At 40.2% G+C, this 23,938-nt stretch overlaps 1 protein-coding gene across 3 annotated transcripts in view; it reads right to left on the bottom strand.

The window, feature by feature from the left end:
* Positions 1-23,377, bottom strand: part of grin2db (glutamate receptor, ionotropic, N-methyl D-aspartate 2D, b) — an 84,405-nt gene extending 61,028 nt beyond the window's left edge. For all 3 annotated transcript variants that reach the window (XR_001661836.1, XM_007550021.2, XM_016670483.1), the window contains exon 1: positions 23,129-23,377. The gene's annotated coding sequence lies outside the window, so the exon portion shown is untranslated. The remainder of the gene's footprint in view (positions 1-23,128) is intronic.
* Positions 23,378-23,938: the final 561 nt, after the last annotated feature.

Genomic DNA, 23,938 nt, shown 5'->3' with positions numbered 1-23,938 from the left:
TCCAAGCAGCTTGAATCTGTCAGATCTGCGTGGCAGAGTTTGTTTTTTTTCATCCACAAACTATATAGCTAAGCATTTTTCCTTTCTGCTGAAGAAAATGAAACAAAAAAAGGCTTTTTTTCTGCTATAATTCCTGCCTGTTGCATGAACAAAAGCTGTGCAACTTCCTGAGCAGCAGGTGGGAATGAGAGGATAAAGAGACTGAGCCATGCAAGATTACAGTTCAGGAACACTGAACACAATTGAAGTTACATCTAGGCCAATTTAACGCTCAAAGGGTTGTGTTCCACGCGATAAATGTCTAATTATGTAAAATAAAAATAGAGATTTGGTCTTAGGAGTTAAATGTCAAAGAGGCAGTTCTGCAGATACTAGAAATGAGAAAATTTCATGTAAATCTTAAAGGTCTTGCTCAGCAGGACTGATTAACTTTTTTGTGGAAAATAAAACAGCAGAAAAATATGACAAACAATGCAAATTTAATGTTAGCTGTTAGAGTAGCATTTAGATGTGCTTTTTATTTGTATCTCTTCTTTCATAGCACAATAGATTAAGGCTACTGCAATAAAATGTTAATCTTGCAGTATTTTAAAGTATTAAGTATTCATACACATTTCTTTACATTTTGTTATATAAAATCCTCAAATACCAGAAATTGAGAGTTTATTGGACAGACCAACACAGAGTCACGTATTCTGAATTTGAAAACAAAAAAAAAAATCAGTTTCTCATCTTTTTACAGATAAAACAGGACAAATTTGTTTCCATCTGAGTCAAAATAATCAAAATTCCCTGCAATTACAGCTGCAAATTATTTGGGGGTATTTTTCAATTTACAAATCAAATCTGACCAGCTTCTCCGTCTTTGCTGAAGAGCAGAATTCCCACAGCATGATGCTGCCACATCCAACTGGTACGTTAAACGTTTCCAGAGGTTTTTTTCTTGGAATGCGTTTTTCTTGGTCTTTGTGATGCCGTCTGAGGCCTCCACAAGAGAAGCTCCATTTACAGTCGCATTGCGTTACACACTTGTGAACACTGTTTTCTTATCAGGTGACACTGGAAGGCAATTGGTTGCACTAGATTTTATGTAAGGGTATAAGAGCAAATGGAAGTTTGAATATATTCAAGTTTGTGGAAAAAAGTGCAAGTTATTAATAGTCTTGTGTAATGCTGTAAGAATCATTATTAGAGCCGGCATCAGCAGGTTGACCATGTTCTTTCTGAAATGAGGATTGATTGACCACATAAATTACAGGTTATTGACCATAACACAGTGTTCCTGCAGTAATTACCCCAATACTAGTCTGAGAGAAGGTAATGACGTTTTACTCATGTAAACAAGTCACTTGTCAACATGTTAAACAAGAGTCTGTGTGGAACACAATGGAGGACTTGCAGAGCTTCATCAACCAGTATCCACAAGCTCTGCACCATTGGCTCTGATATGTGTTGAGAGAACAATCCCGGGTTTTAAATCAGCTGCTTTGCTCCCTCTGATTTAAAAAAAAAAAAAAAAGGAAAAAGAAAAAGTAAAAACTTGGAGACCCTTTGGTTAAAAAGAAAAAAAAAAAAGGAAAAAGAAAAAGTAAAAACTTGGAGACCCTTTGGTTAAAAAGCATAAAATAAGGAAGCTCCGAGTGGCAGTGGGTCGGTTACTAAACTCTGTCTGATCAGAATATGTCTCCAAATAATGGCATGTTTAGACGTACGGCCTGACAATGAATACACAACAGTTATTACACAGAAAATATTTTATTTAGAGACTGTACGCAGAGCTTGATATGGACAGGAAGCCTCATCAGCTGTGTTCTCCTCATACAGGTTATATTTATGCTAAGCTGTTCAGTCTTCTCCAACAATCCAACCAATATCTCCATCAGATTAATTGGAGGTTTTAAAGACCTGTTTTGTGTTAAACTAACGCCGAGAAAGGCACTAGATTCACAAATGTCATAGCAAATTTTTCAGTGTTGTGTTGAATGTACAATGGTCTCCTTCCAAAGCAAGTACAGAGAAATAGTATTTTTTTTTAAATGTATAATGTCCATCATGTCATAGAGATGGATTTCTGGGAGAAACTGCTCTTTGTCTTTAATATTTATAGTTTCATTGTTATTTCCCAATTCTATGCTTCTAGTGATTCTCTAATATAGGATTAGTTTCATTTCCATTATTTTCAGCTTTCAACGAGCAAATGTGTTTCCAAATACAAATATGCAAAATGCAAGCTTCCAGTTGGAACCACAGATTTGTGTTCAGGGGTCCCAGTGTAGAACCAGAGCCACCATTGTTAATTGTTCAGCGCTAAAACTGCGTGTAGGTACCAATAACAGGGAGCTATGTTGCCGAATTTTTCTCTTAACATATAACTTGGAGCATAAATCATATAGCTCGATTTTGTTATGATTTTCATAAACTGTAAATGGCCTGCTTTGTATTACATTCAGTCATTCACACACACACATTCCCATGCTGACGATGGCAAGATACTGGATAGTAGCCCTATCTGCCCCGGGGCAGTCTGACAGAGGGAGCCAGAGTTATAAAGACTTTTCTAGTTCTTGTTTAAAAGAACAGCAAAACATACATCAGTTTAACTGAATGCTAATGCATAATTATCTACGGTGCATTTGTAGAAGTAGGTTAAAGTCTTCACATTTTATACTGACCTGCTGTGTTTGTTAAAGAGGGGCTATCATGCAAAATAAACATTTTTGAGCTTTATATTATGTAATAATGCTATTTCCTCATCAAAACCATACCCAGAGTGTTGCTATGATTCTTTCATGCATGTTTGAGGGTGTTTGAATCTCCTGTGGCAGCCACTCAGATGTGCCTTAGTGCCTGCTCCTGCAATAGGCGACTGCAATGCGTCGCCTATTTCCACAAAGCTCCGTTTTGGAGCTGCAGTCTCCAGCTGAGCTCCCAAACCCCATGCCGCTCCTTCAGACTAGCAGCTGCAGCACTCAGCAAATACCAGGTGGAACTGTGCATCTGGTGAGCTTGTCATATAAACTACTTATCAGTGTAATTACTCCTAAGAACAATGTTAAAGCCTTAATGAAGAAAAACTGTTCCGGTCACGTGATGAAGGTGCAGTTTTGGAAAGAGCCAGAGCTTCTTTAAGAGACAAAGGCACAATTTCAAGGTATTAATTTGTTAAAAAAAAATGACATATGCAGCAATTTTATAACAACATAAGGTAACATAGTTATTTAATTGTGCTGCAAAATGGCACTATGTGCCTGGAAAATAAACAACACTGCCCCTTTAAATATAATCCCCATATAATCATTCCATAAAATTATCTTAATTGACTTTATTTGCTGCATTTAAATCCTGCTTATTCCATCCATCAAGTAATACTAAATGCAAACTATTTACTGTCTTGTTAGTAAGATTATGTATTTAGGTACAATAGAAATGCATTTACAGCAACACCAGCCATGAGACTGGCGTTGAGAAATAAAACAAACATGGTACTCTCACAGGAATTTCATTGTTTAAATCGATGACAGAAAACTCTTAATATTCCACAGTAATTGGAAGCTGATAACGCCAATATTGTACCTGCCTGACTCACTGGTACAAACTGGCGTATTTATCTAAGCAATGCTAAGCAAGTTAAATCACATAAAACTGTTTTGGCTTAAAATAAACAGATTTACAAGTGATGGTTAATATATTTATGTGTTTTTCTTGACTAAAAGGAGGATTAGCAATCGTCAGTTTAACGTTCTTGTGTTTTATGGTTTATCGGTTTCTTTCATATCTTGTTATTCAACAAAATCTTTTTCTACGATTGATATTTGCTGTCCTGAACACACAAACACAGCGCTGTGATGCAGACTTTTCTGTCTCGTGAAAACGTTTATTAAAAGCCTGAGTTGCTCCTGATGAAGAAGCCGAAGTTGTTTGATTTGCATTACATTATTTTTCTAAGTCCACTTTTTATTTAACACTGTGTTTGTCATGAAAGAACCAGAGGAATTAATGTTTGGCCATAAATTTTCAAAGGAGGATCTTGTTTGCTACACAGCTTGGCAGTAGTGGAGCCATAACATGTTGTGTCAAACTCAAGAGAATGCCATCTTCTTGTTCCAAGAGCTGCAGAACGTCTCTTATTTTCTTAGGCAATGCTTAGGGAAAAGATTACTCTCATACAATATTTGTCAGCTTTGCTGGCATATGCAAAACTATCTGCAGATCTGTTTTGTTTGTGGTATTGGGGAAAAATAATTACTATCTAGTGTCTCCTCCCACAAATTAGTTTTTCTTCTCAGTGAGAAATGCTGTCCAACATGCTGATGTTTCCCAGATCACTTGTTTTAATTAGGCCCCTCTCACAATGGGGAAAGCTTATAAGAGTTACAATGTTAAAAACCTGAATGTAGATGGTCTCTGCGGGGTCTTTGGGGGGGAACCCAGCACACCCTCCAAACCGTGTGAAAGCTCCACCACTGTTTTGAACAAGCAACACATTTCCTTGGACAGACTGTGTTGGGTTATTATTGCGGTGGCAGCGGTGGCAGCTCACCCATGATATGCGGCCTGCGCACATCGTCATGTATTGTTCATCAGACAATTTGAAGCAGAACTGGCCTCGTGCCAAGGCTACAACCTCATCACATCCACACGCCGCTGCCAGTGCTTTAACTAATTTATTGTGAGGCTTTTGCAGACATTGCATATGCGCTCTGTCCTGGTTCTACTCTGCCTGCTGCGACAAGGATCTCAACGAGCAACAAACAATCTGCAATCTTCACGTTAAGTAGTGCTATAAAGAGAGCCTTTTCACTGAGGGCGTTAGAACTACACATACCTCCGAAAGCTTTCTCGCCACAGCAAACAGAATCACAGTTTGAAAAACTCTCTGTATTTAATCAGGTTGTCTTTGTCCGATAGCAGAATTTCTTTTATGAGCTGAAATATTTCAGCACAAACACATCAAATATGAAAGGGGCAATACTTTTTAACATAAATCTACACGAAAATAGAAATATTCAAACACTCTTTCATCCGGAAAGTTGACTTTTTTTTTCCACGTGAAACCGCGTGGAAGCTGAATTTGCATCAGACGGGAAGCAAATTCAGCTTCCCGTCTGATGGCTGTGAAGGAAACGTTTGGCATTTCAAGTTTGTTTGGGGAGGAGCTGCAGTCCCACGCTTAATGTGTCATTCGGATATTCAAACAAAAACCTACGTCTCTGCCTTTCAATTGCGCTTTGTTTGCAGACATCCAATTATGTTCAGGCATCGTCAGGAATAAGTCATGCAAATGACACGTAAATAAACAAGCTCTGTTTTTGTTGTTCGGTTGGTTAATGCGAATGTTCTTCCTCTCCTTTCTTCCAGCACTTGGAAAAAATAAACTGTCCTCGCTTCGAGCCCTGAAACACTAAAGCCAATGTTATTACAAGAACCACCAAAGAGACCCAAAACCTGCAGGTACAGCCACTAAGGACAAAATGAAATTGATTCTTGCTGGCAGTGTGACGTTAGGAAACACAATCAGATCACCACTACCTGCTTTGCTGTACATGCTTGAGCATAAACGAGGACACGAGGTGACTGAGAAGGAGCAAATCCCAAAAGGATAAAATAAATAAATAAATAAATGTATGAAACGGGTCGAAATCAGTTGCTGGCATCCACGGTTGTCTGCGTCCCCTTTACACCGAGCTCCAGTGGAGGCAGAGCGACAGGCAGGTTGTTTTTTTTTTGCGCTGCATCGTCTCTGCTGAGGAAACGCGTACGGGGAGAGGGGCTTGTGTGGTTTGGAGTGTGTGCAGTTGCAGAGGTGCAGTGTTCAGCGTTGTGTTTAGCCTCTGTCCGAGCTCTGCTGGTTCATTCCATGCTGTCATGCAGAGTAATGGACCTGTTCCCTGCTGCCTGTGGCACGAGCAGCACTGAATCAGCCGGGGCAGCTTTACACAACACCACAAAACCGCTGAAAAATGATGCATTTTAATGTATAGTCCACTAAAACCATTAGAAGGAATTACAGCACCATGCCAAAGCACCTCTAACATCATACACTGAACTTCTCTCTTTTTATTTGCCCATGTTTATGACTACAGCAGGCTTGACAATACAATTTTTGTGTGTGTGTGAGTGTGTGTGTGTGTGACTACACTAAAAGGTAAGATGAAGTGCCAACACAGTGTGGCCCTCGACACACACAGACGAGTGAATGGCTGCGAGTGTGTGACATGGGGAGTAAGACGACAGTGTATGGGAGTGAGGAACGAATAGAAGAGTGCAGCTGGAGCTCAATGCTCCTCGTGTTAATTGGCCCATACTTCAATCACAGCCACTGGAGTGTGTCCTCTCTGACGGAACAGATCCTCTTTCTCCTTTTCCCAATCTTTCTCCCTCTCTGTCATGCTACACTTGTTCATCCACTTTTCCTGCATACACACACACACACGTGCGCGCATGCGGGCACACTCTCTCACCCGTCTAAGTTCGATTTGTGCATTTTCCCCCATCGTTCATCCATTCATTCATTCATTCATACAGACACTGCATCACCTCGCTCTGCAGCATTTCAGCCTCACACCTCCTTCCCGTGTTTTCCTCCTTGCTCTTCATTCACTTCTTCCACACAAGTCTTAGTCCTGTGCCTCTTTCACTCCCGACTTCCTCCCATCCTTGCTTCCCTCCCCAACTTGCTTCCCCTCTTTCATTTCTCCCTCCCTATCGTGCTCCTTCTCCCTCTTTGATCCCTGTTGAGTAGAAGAGCCACCAGGCAGGCGAGCGGCTCTTGTTCCCATTGTGCATAGTGTGCAAAGTGATCGGCAAGCGGCACAGCGTGCAGCAGGCAGTTTGGGGTTCTGTGTGGTTCTGCTGCATGGCTGTAAATACCAGTAGTAAAGCTTGCCGCCGCAGCCAGCACCGCTTCCCCCGGACTTGATGGCCGCGGCCATCATAAGCCATTTAAATGACAAACGATGGAGCCATCTATCAAAGCAAGTGGCAATCAAACCAAGCGGGGAAAGGAAATGCACAATATTTTCAAATTACACATGGCATAGGCTAAAAATCAGATTAGAGCCTGATGGTTTTGCTGGGGAAACTTTTATCTCTAGATCATATATATTGAGTATGTGGAAGACAAACTGGCTCTCAAATTTAAGAGTACTTCATTTTATAAATACATTTAAAAAAAAGAAAAAAGAAGAAATCAGAGATTACATTTTTTCACATTAATGACACACAGACACACACGCACACACACACGCACACACACACACACACACATCATTTCTGGCCATAAATATGCAGTAAAAGGATGGCACTGAATTGTGCTGAGACAGAACGGGACTTCAGCCAGCTGTAGTAGTGATGACACTTGACAGTACACCTGAACAGGAAATGTGTCGCACACACACACACACACACAATTATTTTCATCCCACAATATCGTTGGTTTCACAATGTCGACCTAATATTTGAAAACTTGCGTGCGTGTGTGTGTGTGTGTGTGTGTGTGTGTGGTAGTTTGATTGGATGTGTATGAATGACCAGATAGGGTTTAGAGATGTGGGTTTTTTTTAGGTACTGTACAGTGTATGACCAATGAACGTTTTTATGCTAGAGGCTTTGCTTCGTGGCCTTAACACCAACCTCAACATTTCTTCCTCCTATTTTTTAACAACTGCTTTTATCCAACTCATTTACCTTAACTAATTGGAAATGTTTCTCATTATTTTCGTTTCATATTTTCTCCATATTCCTCTCCCACACCTCGTTTTTTTCATCCTTTTTATGGCTCCCTCCCATCGTCCCATTCATATTCTCTATTGGTACAACCGCTCTGGGTCCCATTCTTTCGTCTTATGCTTCATCCTGACCAATTTTCATCCCCCTCTTCATCCCTCTCTTGCCCATCATCCATTTTTATCCAACTCTTTTCCCTGATCTTTTTGCTGACCCTCTTCATTCCTCTCCTTTATCTCATCCCTCTTCATGATGTCTTTTTATCCCACCTATGTCCTTTATGGCTCTTTATGACCTCTCATCACACCTTTATTTCTTCTGATGCCTTCTCTAACATAGAAATGACCATCATCCCACTCAACCTGCTCATCTGTCTTTGTAACCCTTTTTTATCCCACTCTTCCCTCTTATCCCTCTTTTGACCTCTTTTATCCAACTTATACTCCTAATTTTTGACAACCCTCCCTCATCTTCTCTCTCTTTCTTCTTATTCCTCTCTAAATCCTTTAATTTTCCCGTCCACCCCTCTCTTTTTTATCTTCTGCATTTATTGTAAGGTTGATCTGTATTCCATCTGTTTAAAAGTCTTAACATGTAACCTGTGATGCTCAAAGTTGCTTCAACTACAGAAAGTTAATTCACTACATAATTCCACCTTATTCAACATCCGTTTAATTTATTTGAGTTTCCAGCGTTCTAAGATTGGGAGTTCTATTCTAGAGTCGGTAAAAAAAATTTTGTTCACTGAATCAGGACTCTCACTCGGAAAAACACTTAATCTTTTCTCTTTTTTATTAAATCCAAAGCAACATTGTTGTACGAGCGCTTTCCTTACAAGCTTGGAAGACACACTTGGCGTTATTGTTTGTATTTGCATTGTTCCTGGAAAAAAAAAAAAAGTCAAAAGCACAAAGCTGTTTCTAAGACGTAGTCTCCAGTTGTCCTTTTTTTTTTTGTTTTTTATGTTTTGCAAACCTTGAGCAAAATGAAACAGTCACTGTGACATCTCACTTTGGTGCATCTTCACAGCAAGCCAGTATTTTATTCCGGTATTTGAAGCCCTTTTACTTCCATGTGGCCATATGAAATGCCACCCACTCTGCATGTTCAGCGTATCTATTTTTCTTTTTCTTTTTTCTGGTTTACAGTATTCTGATAAGAGACAATGCCAATTAATTAGGCTTCACTTCTTTATGTAGCGATGATTACGCACATTTCTCTCTCTTCTCTTTGGATTGATGGAAATTAATTAAAGCGAAACACTGGAATATGATTGGGGGATTTTTTCCTCTCAAAAAATTATCACCGTGTCACCGGGAGTCTTTCTAGCATGCCAGACATAAAAACATTGAGTTACCCCTTACTGATGATTATTACTTAAATATTTGACATTATCCATAACTCATCCTTCTAACTCTTGGCATCCAGCACAGACTATAATTACCCAAGCGGAGATGAGAGTGTTTAATTTTGCACCATTACAACGCTGCACTGTCCAGTAATTGCAGTAATGCTCAAGAATGAACTTGTCTGATGCGTTTGGAAAAAACTACCCATTAAAAACGAAACCCGGCCAGTTGTTTCCATCTGCTTTGATCTGCAGCTCGGGCCTCTTGAACTATTTTACACGTACAGCTGTGTGCGTGCATTGTCCTCCAAGCCTCTACCACTCATTTAATCCTCAGGACATCGGTGGCGTGCGCACACACGGACCGCGTGAATAAAATCAATTTGTGTATGAATGATGCACGGGAATATCTCCCTGCTGCTTCTATTTTATCTTCACTCTCCCTTCCCGTCACACACCCGCAGACGCAAACACATCCATTCATTCGACGTCTACTACAAATGGTTTACTACCTTCGTGAATGTTCTCACATAAATATCAGTAAGGTCAAGCTTTCATGTGGAAAGGTCGCAGTCTGGGAATCATGCAGCAGGGGTTGATACAACAGAGTACATGGTTTTATTTCAGTCGGCCAAACGGGCCTGTACTAATTTGACGTGAGTGAACGAAAACAGCTTTGTAAGGAGGCTTTACAGTTTTCGTGCACGCTGCCAATTCTAGAATAAATGCTGCTATGAAGCCAGCCAAGGAGCAAGAATATTTAATTTTCTCACTTTGACACCTGACATAGCGTACAGTAGAGACTGCAGCACTCCTCCCAGGCCGCCTCATATGCCGACGGAAAATTGCACCAAATTATCTGCTCAATGTATCTTATTTTCCTCCCCCCTCGCAATGCTTTGTTGAAATTTTCTCACAATGCGCAGCCTGAGGGATTATGTTATTAGGTTTATTTTTTAGACAGAATAAATTCCTGCTCAACCTTTTTACAGGCATCCAAAAACTCTTACGGATCTTGGTATGAGGGGAAAACAGCCTCGGTATCGAATCACTACCGATGAGGCATAGTCATATAGGAAAGGGCCACGCTTTCCATTCTCATAACATACAGCGCAGGCATGAATCAAATGCTTGGCTGATTTAACAAGCTCCGAGATTGAACACAGAAACAAATTAGATGAAAATGTCTCAGCAGATCTGATGAGCCAGAGGAAGTACATCTCAAAGTAATAAGAATTTATTGGAATCATATTAAAGTAGTGAGAAAAAAAAAAAAAAACTCAGCCCCTTGCTATGCTGGCCCCATAGCTGCACAGTTGCTGCTGTTTCTGCGCTCTGTTTGCATCACAGCTTCCATTAATTCCCTCATTGATTGGCCAGACACTGGGATCACCTAGCCAGATCTAAATCAGTCACTAATTAAAAGAGTGAGATGAAAAGCAGCCGACGGTGCAGCCCTTCAGGACCTATAAGGTGAAACATTCTGTAACAACTCAAAACGAAGCTGCTTAAGACTCTCCCAGCGAGCTCTGCATAGTAATGATTTGCAATCTTATTCTGAGGATAAACAGATTAAACTGGTGGAAAACCTCAGCTGATAACTATTGTGTCTTTGTGCAGCCAGGTGCGCTCACAAACAAGTTGGCATTTTAAGTATAGAGGAGGCTGAGTAAAAAAAAAATAATAAATTTAAAAAAACCTTCATTTTCGCAGATAAAATTAACTCGCTTTTTAATTGACACGTTTTAGAGGAAGAAAAGCTCAGTTGTAACAATAGAGTGGGGTTTCTGAGCTGCATTCGCAGCACATCTGGCCCGGCCCCCGCTCATAATCAAAGGTGTTAGTGACACTTCTGTCAGCCTGTCCTATAAACACTGGTAGATAACTTTGGCACAGTGTACTTCCAAGCTGACAGGATCCCAACAGGAGGAAGAGGATGCTGAGGACTCAGACCAGTGAAGGATATTTTTTTTATTTTTTCCAGATAATTGTCAAGCACATGAGATGGTGAGGGGTTGGTGAAGGGAGGGATGTCAGCTCCCCTCTGAATCATCCTCACATCACCAAATCAATTAGCTCATTAATCTTAAGATGTGGGGTTTTTTTTTCAAAGCAATGAATATTAAATGTCCGCTTACTTCTTCCTTTACTTTTTTATAACTTGACACACTGAGATGCAGCATCTCATCAGACAGTCACTGGGCAGCAAGTGACAAGCCACAACTTTTTACGCTGATACCGTGCAGAACTTGAATCATGGAAAGCAGGGAAAGAAATGGCTCATGCCAGGAGATACGAGATATTTTTGACAGCTGTGATTTTGCTTTTTTAGAGGAAACAACAGCACAAATAGCAGCACTGCTGCTGACAGTTACATCAAATTAATAACCCGTACAAACAAGCCATTCAGGTTATTAAAAGCAAACCTTTCACTGTTTGTCGGCGTCTAATTTGTCTGTTTACTAAATCAATAAATGATAAATGATCAGGTCTAATGTGATTCATCTGGTCGGCATTAGTAGTTAACTAAGACATGAATGATGACTCAACATTATCAAGCTGCTGAAATTAAACAAAAGGCCAACATCACACTTGAGGATGAAAAGTGATTGCTCACACGCAGTATGCTCTGATGAAAAGAAAAGAAAAAAAATCTCTTGAAGAGGCATTTATAATCCCAGAACATCTACAACTGTTGTCACGTTAACACCACAAATGTGGTGTAAAGTATGTAGCATCACTGCTCAGTTCATTATCTGGAAGTTGAGGGAGTCTGGCACAACAACAACAACAAAAACATCAAGACATGTCCATCTAGAAAAACTGACAGGCTGGGTAAGGACGATATTAATCAGAAAAGAAGTCAAAAGGCCCGCAGTAACGCTAAAGAAGCTGCACATACAAAGAGGTCAGGCAGGAGAATCTGACATTTCACAAATCTGTTTTCATGCACAAATAAGAAAAAGCCACTGTTGAAAGAAGGTCATTCAACGACCCAACTCATAAGCATTATAGGGAACAAAGAAAACATTTATTTATTAAGTTTATTTGATAGGAACAGACACACAATAACATAGCATAGGACTGAATAAAGCGGTAGATGGGATTTTATAAAGAGTATATTTAAGATACTACTAAGTGAAGGAAGATGCTCTGGTTAGTTCACCAAGATAACTGGACAGTAAGCCTAAACTTACAACCAGAAGTACGATGAATGGTTTAAATCAAAGCATATTCATATGTTAGAATGGCCCAGTCAAAGTCTAGTTGTAAAGCCAATATGGCAATGGGGGGAAATTAATGTTCACAGAAACTATGTATTTGTATAAATGAGCTTGATCTGTTTCACAATCAAAAACTGGGCAAAATGTTCAGGGTGAAAAATATGCTCCTTTTCTTTCAGTTCACAATTATGCTATGTTATATTATTTTGTGATGTGCTATAAAACCTCAATGAAATACACCGACGTTTATGATCGTCATGTGCCAAAATGGAAGAAAAAAAATAAATAATGGAGCGGTGTGAATACTTTTGTGAAGCACTGTACGCTGGCAGAGCTGTAAACAGCTGATTTAATATTTGGATGAAGATGAGACGGGACATTCTGTGCCAGCAACTGTTTTCTGTGTTATTTCCCATCACTGCTCGGCGCAAAATATGTGAATGAGTGTTTCTGTTTCCCAAAGCGAGTACCAAGAGCTTACTCATATAACAAAAACCATGTGACGGCTAACTCTGACTAGATTACGTAACAATCAGCCTGATGAGTGTGATCAGCCCCAGATTAGGGTCAGGATCATTTCTTGGCTCATTTGGATACATTAATATGAACTGTAATGACACAATTTTCATGCAAATATTTCAAGTAACCAATTAATGCCTCAGTGTGAAAAAAAGAAGTAGCTCAAATAAAAAAATCTTAAACAACTCAATCACAACCAGGAGCCTATTGTGGTGTTCGGCGTCAGAAAGGCTGTCAGTAATTACAGAGCTACTTTTAGCATCTGATTCACACACAAGAGTCAAGCACAACAAACAAGCCCAGCAACATCTATCTTCATCAGACTGTTTTTCATCTCTGTGCCCCTCCCCGCAGCACTCCCTCCTTCCCAAAAAAAAAAAAAAATCATTCACACTGTAGAGAACATCCTGTGCAAGTTTCACGCACCTGTTTTGCATCTGTACCAGCTGCTTACTTTTTGTGTCGTTTTTTTTGAAAGACTTTTACAGTCAAATTTTAAAGATGCACAATGCACTTCTTCTCCTATTATTTTTAAGAGGGTGTCATTCTACACAGAACGTAAGGGACTTTAACTGTGCCTTACAAAAATATTCATACTTTGTGTATTTTGTCAAATTATAACCAAAAACATATTTGTAGTTGTGAGATTTTTAGATGATTGGTCAACGCAAAGAGTGATACTTAAGAAGTAGAAGGAAAAAAATGCATTTAAAAATACAATTTTGAAAAGTGAGGTATTCATTTGCATTAAGGCCCTTTAGCCAACAATTTGCAGAAGCGCCTTTTGCTGCAATTATAGCTTTAGAAACCATTACTTCTGGTGACTCTCCACTCTAGTCTTAAGTAGCTCAGCAGGCTTAGTTATTGTTGTGTTATTAAAGTGTTACATCACTCCATGCCACTAGGTGGAGCCGCCGACAAGTAATAAAACAGAAACTGTAGGAAGAGTAAGAATGATTACGATGAAGTTGCAGAACGCATGAGGTACTGTGGTCCTTCATTTAGTTCGTGCCCGATGTGCCAAGTTAAATAAATGCAGAGCTATTCAATAACGTGTCTTATTTTTCCACACCATTTGCAGGAATATCCTGAATTATTAGGTCCACCCATCATTTTAGCTACTCTGACCAACTTCACTGCAAAAACACAAAATCTTACTAAGTACCTTTGGCCTAGTTTCTATTGCAAATGTCTTTGTATTCTTGAAATAAGACAAAACTAACAACTTTTCAGTAGATATTATCTTGTCTTTATTTTTATAAGTACTAGCTCTACTGACATATTATTTAACTCCTAAGACATTTATTTTCCCATGTTATAAATGAGATAGTCTGCCAGTGGACCTAGTCATTTTTCATCAAAATTAAGGAATTAGTGACTCTAAACAAGCTCCTATATCTTCTTGAAAAGTTTCTCGTAAATTAGTTTTGTCTCATTTCAAGTGTGCCAAGATATTTGCACTAGAAATTACTGTTCCTTGTTCCTGCAGAAGCCCCAAAGCATGATGCTGCCAGTACCACATTTCAGAGAAGATCTGTTATGTTAAGGGTGTTAATTTTGCATTTTGCATTCATGTCTAAATCTCTATAATGTTTGCTGTGTCACGTCACTTTCCTACAGAGGTCAGATTCGTGTCAACAGACTCTCGTACCTGAGATTTGGTTCTCTACAGCTTTTCCAGAGTCGCCTCAAACCTTTTGGCTGCTTTTGTTTCCTAATGGTTTCCTTGCCTGGCTTACAAACAGCCTTGTCTTGATGGGGTTTCAAGTTGTGCCCAACTCTTTCAGATGATAAACTGAATAGTGCTCAGTAAGATGTTAAAAGCTTGAAAGATTGTTTTAAGTCTTTAAATTTCTCCATAACTGTCTCCCCGACAGTTATGTTATTTGGTTTTCATGATGCTGTTTGTTCACTAATTCAATTCAGTTTATTCACAACTAATATCATCTGAAAGCACTTTGCAAAAGAATAATTTCAGTTCAATCATACATACATTCCTATTGATCCTAGTTACAAAACAGTACAGTATGCTCAATTAGTTATTCAAAGTAGTTTCTATTTAAGGAAACCCAGCAGGTTGCATCATTTATGCAGCGAAACAACTGCAAAGAGATGTATAGTGTTTACTAGCGACTTCTGAAGACAGATGACTGCACCAGTCTTTATGTAGAAGAATCAGAGTAAATGAGGGTAAAGATGAAACATGCAGGTCTGTTGCCAGCTATGCTGGTGCTCTGAACACAAATCCTTTGTGGTGGACCAGCATGCAGAGTACAAAGAAGTAATGCATCGGCTCGACATTCTCAACCTCAAGCCCTCACTGCTTTACCCTGCACAGACAATGGGGGCAGACGGCGGCTGCCATCGGTAAAAGCATGTTTGAAGGGGCGAAGTTATGTTCTTACTTTTTTTTCAATTTTCATTCTCAGATTCTGTGCTATTTTACAATAAGCCTCCAAACGTACATACCATGCGTATTCATACCATACATCACCCTTTCATACCAGTACCTCTCATCTTGCATAATACATAGATAACCCATCACTTGCATGGCAAGTAAAAACATAGTGAACAATATCCGTTTCACATCATGGAACGTCGAGGGGCCAAATGAAGCAGCTAAAATAAGCAACGTAATGTTTCACATTCAGGGGCTGAGAGGGGACGTGGCGTTTCTGCAGGAGACACACCTGCGTAGTGACGGGACTTTGCGCATTAAAAGGGGCAAGTTCAGTCATCTGTTTCATTCAAAGTTCAGCGCTGGTGCTAGGGGAGCTGCGATTTTGATTCAAAGCCATGTTCCATTTGAGCCAGAAAAACGCTGTAGCTGACTCATCTGGTAGGTTTGCTGTGCAATACTCTTTATATTATCTTATTAATACTATATTATCTTAGCTAGTGCCTGTGCACCAAATAGGGATGATGAACAGTTCATATCCAGGGTTTTTTTTACCTCTATTCCAGATACTGAAACATACCACATAATTACAGTAGGTCGAGTTTTATTTTGTTCGAAATGCTGAATTAGACAGATCTTTTTCCAGGTCGTATTTCTTTAGAAATTCTGCCCAATTATTAACTTGCACTGCAGCAGAGTTATCACATTCATACGCAGCATCTACTGCACCAATTGCAGATTCTCAAAAATCTATTCCAATGTTTTAGATACTTGTAATAGAAATAACCAGTCCTCTGACACATTTTAGCCATGTCCAAAATGGATACACTTTTGGTCGCATGGCGTACAGTTTTGAGGCTGATACGAATGCCCTCTCTGCTCTTTTCTGTATTCCACAAACCAACACTTTATTAGAAGTACAGTGTAGTACGGCTTTCTGTACGCCACTGGCCAGGCACTTAATTTTGCTCAACTAGAAACACAACTTACCCCCATCCTACAGTTGATGGGTCAAGGAAGTCCTGTTTAGCATAAAGTTGGAGAGGCTGAAGTTTTCTCTTAAACATTTTCTGTGGAAATTTGATAGAACCTGGATCGCCTTGCGACGCAGTGGCGCGCCTCTGGGGAGTCTGGAGGAGGCTCTTTCTTCTGGAGCATATTTATTACTTTTATGTTGCTTGGCTTATGTTTATTAAAATGCTTCAATTTTCATTAATGACTAATTAATGATTTTTCACCGGTCAGATTTTATGGTGCCTCCCTGACCATTTGGTGCCCTTTGTGCAGTACATTATGCATGTGGAGCAAAACATCAGACTTTCTTGTTTTGTTTGCAAATAAATTTAAAAACCATGTATCATTTTTGTTACACTTCATTATTATGCAGTGATAGAAAACAGAAATACACTGAAGTTTTTGTAACGTGAGAAAATTTAGAAAAGTTCAAGAAAAGAAAATTTTTCCAAGGCACACATCATTTATTAATCGCTTTGACAATTTCCCTGAGGGAAAATCCCAAAGGGATTAATAAAGTTTCCTTTCTATCTATCTATGATGCTGCAGCATGCAACAGAAGTAAGACCCACAGATGCATGAGATGCATGACAACCCATCTCAATACGACATGTCACGTGAACTCCAGGCATTCTCTTGTAGTTTTTATAAATGCCCCCGTTTCCTCTTTTTAATAACCACTTATGGTGTCATTTCCTGACCCATCCATCATCATGAGTGACCGCACATGTCATGCACAACGCCACGCTACGCAAAACATTCCAGAACATCTTTTCAACCTCGTTCATTACTTTTCTTAATTCTGATTTCCCCCTTGTGTGTGGGTGTGTCAGTGTCACTGCGGTGTGAACACACGGTACACGTGGTGTGCGTGTGTGTTCGTCCCACGGGGTTGGTCCCAAGGTCTTCTCTCATCCAAAATGGTGAGTTGTGTGTGTTTCTGTGAAGTATTCATTGTTTGTGCAAATCTTGCTCTTGTTGAGTGAGTGCTTGTGCCTGTCTGCATACCCATGGGGTTTTCCCCTGAATGTACTTTCTATGAGTTTGTGCGACTGTCTGTTGCATGCAGTCATGAGAAGCTCTGTGCCTGAGCTGCTTCCAGACTTTTATTCCCAAAACACACTGCAGGGCTTTGGCTCTAGTTCGTGCATGTGCAATTGTGTGTGTGTGTGTGTGTGTGTGTGTAGGTGTGTGTGTGTGTGTGTGCACCTGTCTGACTGTAAGTGTGGGTAGGAACTGCTTGCTAAATTGTCCCTTGGTGTTGTGTTTGATTGTGCCTTTGTGTGTGATTTTGTTTATCAGTCTATCTGCCAGAGTGTCCAATTACTTGTCTCTGTCTATCTCCACTTGTTTGTTTAGAGACTTCCTGTCACTTTATGTTAGTTTTTGTTTTGATGTCTTTGTTACTCCTGGTCCAAAGGTGGAGTAAATTTAGAGCAGAGGTGTTATCTTAGCGTTGCTCTTCGACAGCAGCTGACAGGTGCAGAATAGGATGCCAAGCTTAGCTCATGCTCGAATTTTCATAAACTTTAATATCTGATAATTGCAGTGTTGTTTCACACATTCTGCGAAAAATCTGACATAACACTTTAAGCCGTTTCAGTAAGTGAATGCAGAGAGTGGGTTCTGTAACAATAGGGCGATAAACAAATCAACAGAGAAGGTAATTTAAATGTTATTTATGTTATTTCTGTTAATCTTTAGTGTCTGTTTTGATGATGTTCTAACACAACAATTTCCTTCAGGAGATTAATAATCTACCCACCTGATTTTGAGAGGGGCGTTTCTGTTGCTTTTCATCATGGTTATTAGAAATGCACTAAGAAACTGGTATTTGATCAAAACAGGATGGTTTTCATCTAGACTGGCCCTGACTGGTGACTGCGTGTGTAAACATACCATACTTATTGTTATGCTGACAACAATACTTTAGTGTGGCAATTGCAACTAAGAAAAAGATTATATTTTCAGAATCAGGGATTTCTTTGAGATATTTATTCAGGCAGCAAAAGAGCCAGAGAGAGCAAGACCTTCATCAGATAACAGGAAGGCTGAACATTGTGCAGGAAACTTACTGTATTTGTCATTTTTGGCATTTCCACATTCGTCTGTCATGGAATATGCTGGATTTACCTTCACAATGTGTAAAGTTTTTGTGAATGCACAAAAAGTGAGAATTTGCTCTTTTAAAAATGCTAACAGTACTAACCATGTTAAACACTAATAACTTAAACTTTACAAAATTATATTATAGTCATTGTTCCTTCATTTCACAATAGTAAAACCCTATCTTGAAAAAAATCCAGCCCTCAGTTTGACAGCTACGCTATGAAGCTTACTGGAAATTTCATGCCCTGCATACAACCATCCCCAACTGCGAAGAGAGAAGCTCCAACTTTAGTTGCTCGATATTTGGATGACCAACACAGACTGAACCACTTTGTTCACTTCATCTGCTGCCGTTGCTAAACTACAAGCATAGGCAGACTAAGATTCAAAAACAGAAGAGAAACTTGACATCATCGCTCACAACTCCTTTCGTTCGCTGATTGGCCAGGATGAAACACATCCTGAGTACTCAAGCTCAATAGAAGTCCCAGATGGAAAATTGCAAATGAAGGCAACAGGCAGGTCAATAAAACCCTATTTTACAGCAACTGCAATCAACACAAGACTGTAAAAAGAAATTCTGAATACTGTGCTTATATCTTACATTACAGTTATTTTCTGATTTTTGAATCGTAATTAGTCAAAGTCAGTATTTGTAGGCCCGTTCCTAGAAAGAAAAAACATGCTGATCTGTATATCTGAAATGAGTCCGTCTCTATTTGGTCTAATTAGTAAAGGCACTTCAAGTTGTCACTGGAAACAGCAGTGACAAAACTCATATGAGGAAATTATAGGTACCTTGCCTGATAAGCTGGCGACTATCAGATAAAATTGAAATTAAAACATGTGAATTCATTAATTTCCATCTGATTTCTTAATATTCTATCCTATAATCCAAATATAGGCTTCAGTAAATATAGATGTTCTCGGGCCTTGCCCAGGGATTATAGACAGTAATCAGCACAAAGATAAATGACCACCGACAGGTTAGCTTTCTGCTCTAAAAAATTTACAGTTCGGTATTTATATTGATTAAGGCTTTACCACTGTCTATTCTGAATTTGAACACTGACTCTAAATTATGTAAAAATAATGTGGGGGGGAAAAAAAAAAAACAAGATTTTATTTTTTTATTCTCTTATTTTGGTCTTGAGGTGCAAACAAAGGAAACACATGTCTTACACAAAAATTTATATAAAATGATGATCATTTCAATACAGACCAAAGTTTGTGCATCTTCAAACTGTTAACCTCAAAACTGTCTGAAGGTTTGTCACAATTAGATCCTTTTGCGAAACAACAAGAAATCCTGAACTAATCTCTTCAGCTTAATCTCAAGAGACGCAACAGTTTCAAACACTCACTCAAAACCACTAAAGGATTTTCCATAACATACTAATCCTGCCATTTAAACAATGTTTAATGGAAGAGAAAGTGATGGCTGCAAGAAGTATAATCTCTTTCCTCCAGTTACTGCACACTGCCTGTCAGCTGTTTGAAAGGAGGCTTTTACACTTTGCATTCACTAGCAAGTAATACAAATTCATCTGTTTCTACTGTTAATAAACAAGAATACCGAAAGGGCTGAAATTAAAGAAGCGAAACCTCTCACCTCCTTGAGTTAACTCTGTGTCTAAATAACAAGTGCAGCTACAGGACCACATCTGTAAAGCAGCTAACATTATAACTATAAATATCACCGTGTACTATGACACACATTGGCATAAATTGTCTCTTTTCTGTTTTGTTTTCATTCTTTTGAGAAACACTTTGAAATTTTTTACTCAAGGTTATCGTAACGTGACTCAAAAACAAAACTGAGGGTGAGAAGCTCACTTGGTTTCCAGAATATGTGAAAAAATAAACTCTCAGACTCCCAAACCAACAATTCTCTCTGCCCAAAAGGATCTGCATTGTCAAAGGACATATAAGGACACCACCAAGACTCCCTAGTTCTAGAGGCGAATTGGGAGATTATTCTTGTGTAGCATAAATGCTGCAACAGGCATGTAAATTTTTATTATAAATAATTTAAACTCCAAACTCTCCGTAGCTTCACCAAATCAAACAAGACAACTTGCAAATGTTGAATGATTACTTTTCCATTAATAATTTTTAAACCACGCTTATAACTCACCTTTACTCTACTGCTGAATGTGATTTCCTTTTAATGTATTTACACATTTTCTTTTATGCCATCAAGATTTTATAGTTTTACATGAATTTCATTAGTAAGTTCATTATTACTTTGTTGTGTCATTGTTTGCCTCTTTCATTTGAATAATTTAATCACTTTAATCGTTTCTGCCACCATTTTTTTTCACAGCAGATAAATAATGATGACTGAATTTGATTTGTTTTTAATAACCAGACATTCAGTTTGTGGTAATGTAGAAATAATGAACCAGGAAAGACCTGACATGAAAGATGCTGCAGAACTGTGGATATCTGGCAAACTAATTATCTCAGCTTTAACTGCACGACTGCACACACACGGTTCTTCCTCAGAAGACTCTCTGCCTTGGTCTTATAACTGTCAGCTCTTTAACTTTTAATTTTACGTGCAAAGTACTGTTGCATTGACTGTCGGAAGGCATTGAGCGAGTTTGGGCAATAAAAACCTTAAAAGTGTTATCGGCAATTAAGACTTTGGTCGTGGATAACAGCCTGCCAATCTGTGTCCCCAGCTGCTTTCAAAGGAGGGCAGTCTTTTCCAAAATGATGCGGATTTATTTAATGAGTTCAAGTGAGAGATGGTATCAAAGGAAATAGAAGATTTGTGGTTAAAGAGTTTGACATCTGTTGCTGTGTCTTCCAAGCAAACTGCAGGGAAATAATTGCTGAAAAACATTCTTGTCACACAACTCCTCACTACCAACTCCATAGTTCCAACAGTCTGCAGAAGAGTCCAGAGATGCACCCTGGGAGAAGAAAGTACTGTAATCACTCCAAAACAGCCGCCTCTGATCTCGTTAAAGGCTAATTGATGTTCTATGTTAACGAGCTTTACCTTAATTAGTGGTATTAAAAGAACACTGGGTGGCACGTGTAGCTAGGGAAAAAAGTGGGGGTTCTGGTGGTCTGCAGGATTGAGGTAACAACCCACTAATGTTGCATCAAACACAAGATGAAAGGGCTGGGAGGTGGGAGAGTAAACCAGTGCAGAGGAAGTCACAGGTTGCAGGGGTGAAGAAAAAGATGGAGAAGACTGAGGCGAGAAGAGGCAGGGGTATTGGCAGAAGAAAAGAAACAAGCAAATGAGGGGAAGGAGAGTTGACGTGGGGAGGACTGGGCTGTAAGCTCGAGGCTTTTCCGAGCTGAAGTCAAAGAATCAATGGGATGAAATTGATGACGAGCGTGGAGTTGGAGCAAACAAGCTCACAAATGTTGACTGTGTTCCTTGCATTTCTCCAACCTTTGCGATCCAATTCCAATCAGCTTTCTTTTGCCCTCATCATCATGCCTGCCGTCCACATCCTCGTTCTCCTCACACCTTCAGACAGGTTGTCTGCACTCACCTCAACTTCCCGCCACCCCCCTCTCACAACAGCTGGTACAGTACAGATCTCTGGGCGACCGTTCAGCAGAGAAGGGACACTGAAGGCAACACTTCAGGGGCAGCAGTGCATGCAGTACACTGCTGCAGTACGTCTGCATGTGCTTACAATCTCAAAAAGGGGGTTTGTGAGGGGAAATGATGGACTGAACAGATCATCTGGAAGGGAAGCGGAGAATGCAACTCAGACAGAAATGAAGGAAATAAAAACACATTTGTTTCAATTACAAATGCATCCAACGGCCTCTCGGTGCAGGCCTATAAATTTGACATTGTCACTCTCGAGCACTGCAGTAAATCCGTGAGTAGAAACACTGTGCCTCTCCATCTTACAGGTCAACATCATCATGTTCTCCCTTGGTGGTCTTTACAGTCCAAAACCCCCTTCTTCTTCTTTTCTAATACGAGAAAATAAAATAAAATCACCCTTTTTTTGGCAAGGAAAACTTATTCTGGACAACAAAATTAAGTAAAATCTCTGTCTCTCTCTCTCACACACACACACACAAACACACAGACTCCTGGTAAAATAAATAAAGCGTCGGATCCAGCTGTCTGAAGATTCTTCGGTGGCAACAGAGGGGATAACCGTGGGCCGCCATACGCCCAAATATTCAGCGTATCGGGATATAAATAGATCAAGAGGGTGGGAAAACTGATCAGCAATCTTGCAGTGGCTTTTTAAAACGAAGTACACGTTCACGCACCAACACCAAGCACGCATGTGGAGAAAACAAGCATCAATTAAAACCTCCGCAGCAAAGTGAAGCATGAAAACTGTTGCCAGTTTTTCCTCTTAAACTGAACCCAAACTCTGTCTTTTTTTTTTTTCTTTTTTACCAAACATTTCCAGAAAGACAGGATCGGTGCAGCCTCAAGGTTCTTTGGTGTGCATGATTAATTGAACTGCCGGTAAACTGTGTGCGTGAGCGTCTATCCCATCTGCGCCTGTGAGTTTTTCGGGCGCAGCAATGACAGAGGGGTCAAAGCCCCGGCGCGCCGGCCGCTTCCAACCTCCATCTCTCCATCAGAAGCGTCCCTACACACGAATGCCGACATCCGACTGCTCATTTATTCCATGTCTCAATGACGCGCAGCATCCTCTCGCTGCCTGAGCCGCAATTAATCCAAAGCAGCAGCAGCATCAGCAGCAGCGGCAGAGGGTCTGTGTGCGTGGTTTGGAGCAAAAAATGCGCACTGCAAATCTGAACCGGATCAAACAAAAATGTACTTACTGAATTTCACCAGCCTTTCCCCCCTCTCTTCCTGCGTCCCTCCATCCTTTTTCACATCCTTGCTTTTTGAGGTATCCGTTTTGCGGGTGTCCCCCACCGCCGCCGCTGCCGCCTCCTCCGCCGCCACACACGCGCGCACACGCACACTGACACGCACGCTGTGAAAATATATATCTGTATAAATATATATGTTCTACATGTATTCAATTTCTCCCGATCTCTCTTCACCTCTCTCGCTCCCTCTCTCCTCTCTCTCACACGCACTCTCTCCAGCTCTCCCTCTTTCCCTCTTCTTTTGTTAAAATTCAGTATATGCGCCCCGTCACCTAGCAACCGTCAACCTCCCTCTCTACCCCTGTATTTCTCTCCTCCTCCCCCCTCCTCCCTCCCTGCCTCTCCATCTCAGGCGACACGTGTTGAATGCTAAACTTAGCGGTCAGGAATAAAATTAATAAAGGGATAGGACGCGCGCTCTATCTCCCCTCCTTTCTCAGTCTTCCTCCTCGTATCATAATGCAATATAAATATTTACTAGAACCACTCAGCCCTATCATGCCCCCTTCCCTAGCGTCGCTCCGCATTTCCCCCCCTCCTTCCCTCCCTCTCTCCCTCTCTCTTCCTCCATCCATTCATCCATCACTAGCTCCCTCCCTGCATCCCTCCCTCGCCGTCCTGCTTTTTTTTTTTTTACCCCTCTCTTTTTTACCGCTGCCTCCTATCGCCTCTTTCTGCTTCTCCAAGCAAAACGGAGGCGCCACACCAGCGTCTGTGGATCCACATGTGAGTGTCACCCAGGCAGATGCCTGGTGC

This window comes from Poecilia formosa, unplaced genomic scaffold, assembly GCF_000485575.1.
Source record: "Poecilia formosa unplaced genomic scaffold, Poecilia_formosa-5.1.2 Scaffold34, whole genome shotgun sequence".
Classification (NCBI taxonomy): domain Eukaryota; kingdom Metazoa; phylum Chordata; class Actinopteri; order Cyprinodontiformes; family Poeciliidae; genus Poecilia; species Poecilia formosa.
Note: the sequence above shows the minus strand (reverse complement) of the source record. Positions and strands in the feature narration are given on the sequence as shown.